Raw genomic sequence first — 4544 nt, forward strand, 5'->3', positions numbered from 1 at the left:
CTTTTCTACTTTTAGGTTCGTATTTTAGAATCACCAAATAACAACAATAATATGAAATCTCAAAAGACTTTAGAAAAAAAAACAGAATTGTACGCATAATGGCTTCAGCAAGGTATTCCATCATGATATTGGAAGCTGTGACTTGAAACACTTATGATAATACAGTGGCTTGATAAAGTATTCACCCCCCTTGACCTTTTCTACATTTTGTAGTGTTACAACCAGGAACTAAAATGGATTTGACTGAGATTATATGTGAATATGACCACGAGTTGGCCTAGTGGTTAGTATGTCCACCTCTCGGCCAGGAGATCACAAGTTCTACTCGTGGTCGTGTCACACCAAAGACCATCATAAAAATGGTACCTACTACCATCTGGCAAGGCATGCTGCAATACAGATGCAAGTGGGGAAGTCAAACTCTCACGGTTACCAGAGGAATGCCCCCCCCCACTGTAACCCTAGCTGTATAGGCAAGAGGCCAAGGGCTATAGAAATGGAGATCGGCACCACACCCATACACCTTTGTCAGAATGCAGGCACTCACAGATGTAAGTGCAGGGGAGAGCAGCGATGCAAACAGGAAGCGTAGTCAAATCAGGAAGCAAACTCTTAGTAAGCATGCAGGGGTTGGTTGATCGGCAAACAGAATAGTAGAGAGCAGACTAAAGAGTTAAACAGGTAAATGTAGCAAAGGTTCAGGAAACTAGAGGCAGGCAGACAAGAAAGGCTTGGTATGACTGGGTAAACACAGAATGATACTTCACACTGAAGGTGTGCAAGGTAGAGGCTTAAGTAGATCTGCTGATTAACAGTTAATGACAGTCAGCTGAACTCAGTAAGAGGGAGACAGGAGTTTCGACTCAACACCATTACTGACAGATATATCCCCCCCGAGGAGCTCCCTCTACTCTTCTTGGGATGTCCTCTCCCCCTTGGTGCAGGTTTGTCAGGGTGCTGGGTGTGGAATGTCCTTAGCTTCTACCCAGCTATATTCCTCTGGTCTATAGCCTTCCCACTCTACCAGGTATTCCAGCTGTCCTCTTCTCCTTCTGGAATCAAGGATTCTGTTTACCTGGTAGATGGGTTCTCCCTCAAGACTCAGAGGCTGGTGTTCCTGGACGAGAGCATTTTCAGCAAGTGGACCTTGAATAGAGGGTTTCAGACATGACGCATGGAATGTAGGAGCAATGCAACTGTGCGGTGGGAGCTCTAGTCTGTAGGAGACGTTGTTGATGTGACGTAGCACTCTTTATGGGCTGATGTAGCATGCCTGAAGTTTCTTGCATGAATTGGGTTCCCTTAGGTCAGGTGTGGCCACCCATACTCTGGCACCTGGTGAAAATTCCGGATTGTTACCTTGGCGTTTGTCGGCATACTCCTTGTACTTGGCATTCACCGCCTCAATCTACTGGTGAACCTCCTCCCATATTGCTTGGCTTCTGGAGAACTAGTTCTTCACCACCTGTACCTGTACTGGTGAGTCATCCCATGGGAACAAGGGTGGTTGGTAGCCAAGTATGCACTGGAAAGGTGTTAACTGTGTAGCCGAGTGCTTGAGTGTATTTTGTGCATACTTGGCCCACAGGATGAAATGAGACCAGTCCCCCTGATTCATCATGCAGAAGATTCTCAAAAAACAGCCAATCTCCTGGTTGGCCCATTCCACCTGGCCATTGGACTGTGGATGATATCCAGACGTGAGGCTTACTAAGACTCCAAGACATTCCATTAAACAAGTCCATAGCTGTGATATGAACTGGGGACCACAGTGGCTGACAATATCCTCAGGGATACCGAAATACTTGAATACCTTTTGAAATAGCAGTTCTGCTGTCTGAAACGCAGTAGGAATGCCTGGTAAGTCTCAGAGCCTTTGAAAATCAGTCTACAGTAACCATGATGGCCGTGTTACCCTGAGATGGTGGTAGGTCTGTGATGAAATCAATGGCCAGGTGGGACCATGGTCTCTGAGGTACAGGGAGGGGACACAGCTTACCAGAGGGAGGGGTTCGTGGAACCTTTGCTTGGGCACATTCAGAGCAGGAACCGATGAAGTGGTTAATTTCGGTCTGCATCTTCTCCCACCAGTACTTACTCCTTAGCATTTGGTAAGTTCTTTGACTACTAGGGTGACCTGTGGCAGGAGATGCATGTGCCCATGTGATGAGTTTACTTCGAAGTGGCTTGGGGACGTATAGCAAGTTAGGTAGGCACTTCTCCGGATGCCTTCGGGGTTGGGAGGCTCTTATCTCCTTACCCAATTCCCAAGTGATTGACTGAACAAAGCATTCTGGTGCAAGAATGGGATGAGGTTCAGGGTTACGAGGTGCTGGACTGAAGATTCAGGACAGAGCATCAGTCTTAGTGTTCTTATGCCCAGGATGGAAGATCATGAAATCGAACCCCATGAAGGAGAGCCCATTGGGCCTGACGTGGGTTCAATCTCTTTGTTTTCTTGAGATATAAGTTTTTGTGGTTGGTTAGTATCACGAAGGCGTGTGTAGCTCCCTCTAACCAGTGCCTCCATTCCTCGAGGGTGAGCTTAATGGCTAGTAGTTCACGATTCCCGATGTCATAGTTCCTCTCAGTTGACGAGAGCTTCTTAGAAAAGAAAGCCACAGGGTGAAGTTTTGGTTTCTCGCCAAAGCGCTGGAATAGCACTCCTCCCACTCCAGTCTCTGACACATCCACCTCGACTGTGAAAGGCTTGGTTGGGTCAGGATGCTGCAGGATGGGGGCTGAGGTGAACGCAATCTTGAGTCAGCCGAAGGCTTCCTCAGCTGCAGGGTTCCAGAGAAGATGTTTGGGACCTTTCTTTAGCAGGACAGTTAAGGGAGCCGCGATGGTGCTGGAAGAGTTGGTTAGTACTGGGACAGGAGACTGCCTGGGAAGACCAGATTCTGGCATGAGAGGGACTTTGACATGTGAATATTCTACATAAAATAACCCATATTATATTTTTCGTGGTCCGGTTACCATCAAATCCTGCGCTCTGATTGGCTGGCGAGCAGGTCCGTATCCTATGGTATGGACCCCGGTTACGGACCCCGGTTACGGACCTCTGGCGACTCGCTCGTTTACAGCAACAAACATAGTAGCAATTTTTGTCAACATTTATCTAAGATTTATTTATAAGATTATCAAAAATCTTATAAATTTTTGCCAGCATTTCTCAGCATAATAGCATTAATTTTACATCATGGATAGTGATAACGACAGTCTTCACAGCGAAAGCGAGTTTTACTACCCTGAGGAAGAAGAAATAAAACATTTCAGGAGAAAGCTAAAAACCTGTAACTGTTGCTAACACCAAGCAAAAACATGGCTGAATCCTGAATGACTCAATTTTGTATAAATAGGGGACTACATAGGCAGCAAAATGTAGTTTTTTTTCCTGCCATGGAAGTGCACTTGTATACCAAGGAGGAAGCAATCTGCATTACAGCCATGAATGAGGATTCAAAATAGCATTAATTTTGCAGCATGGATAGCGATAACGACAGTGTTCACAGCGAAAGTGAGTTTTACTACCCTGAGGAAGAAGAAATAAAAGAAAACATTTCAGGAGAAAGCTAAAAACCTGTAACTGTTGCTAACACCAAGCAAAAACATGGCTGAATCCTGAATGACTCAATTTTGTATAAATAGGGGACTACATAGGTGGCAAAATGTAGTTTTTTTTTTTCCTGCCATGGAAGTGCACTTGTATACCAAGGAGGAAGCAATTTGCATTACAGCCATGAATGAGGATTCAAAATGGCGGCTTGCCTCGGCTCGATTTTCCCTTTCGGGCGCTCTCATTTTCTGTTAGAATTTGGTAAAGAAAAAAATAAATATAATTATTTACCAGCTTAGGGTCGGTCCATATGGTGAAATACCGTGACCTTAGCCTTGAATACTGACCTCGGCCCAGAGGGCCTCGATCAGTACTTTCAAGCCCTCGGTCACGGTATTTCACGATACGGACCTCCCAGCTGTTTTATATATCACACACACACACACACACACACACTGAAGTGACTGGGAAAATATGGATGCCATTAAAACTAATTTTGTGACTTCTAATGGCAACCGGTTGTATTATAACTAGTTTCACACCAGTGGGGGAATACTTATGCAATCACAGCTTTTACATTTTAATGATGGATAAGTGCTTTCAGTTCCGGGTTGTAAATGCGGGGCCCAACGGGGTGAATACTTAGGCTTAACACTTAGTATGTTCATTTGGCAAGTAGATTGGCAGCTAATATACAGTCATTTCTACATACTGTATCTAGTGTCTTAAAATAGTGTCTTTTCTAAACACTATATAAAGCTGTCTTCCAAAAAAAAAATCATAGTATTAATATTCTCAAAGCAAGGTCAAGAATGATTTTGTAAACAGTTTTTACAATCAGTTGTCACACAAAAATGGACCATTGCATTATGTGGGATGACATAGTTCAGATTTGTGTAGAGCTGAGGTATACACATGTATAAAATGAACACATTGGGCAGATTATAGTTCCCAGGTCACAAATCAGCTGTTCTTTTGTCTTCAG

The sequence above is a fragment of the Neoarius graeffei genome, chromosome 17 (assembly GCF_027579695.1).
Source record: "Neoarius graeffei isolate fNeoGra1 chromosome 17, fNeoGra1.pri, whole genome shotgun sequence".
NCBI lineage: Eukaryota > Metazoa > Chordata > Actinopteri > Siluriformes > Ariidae > Neoarius > Neoarius graeffei.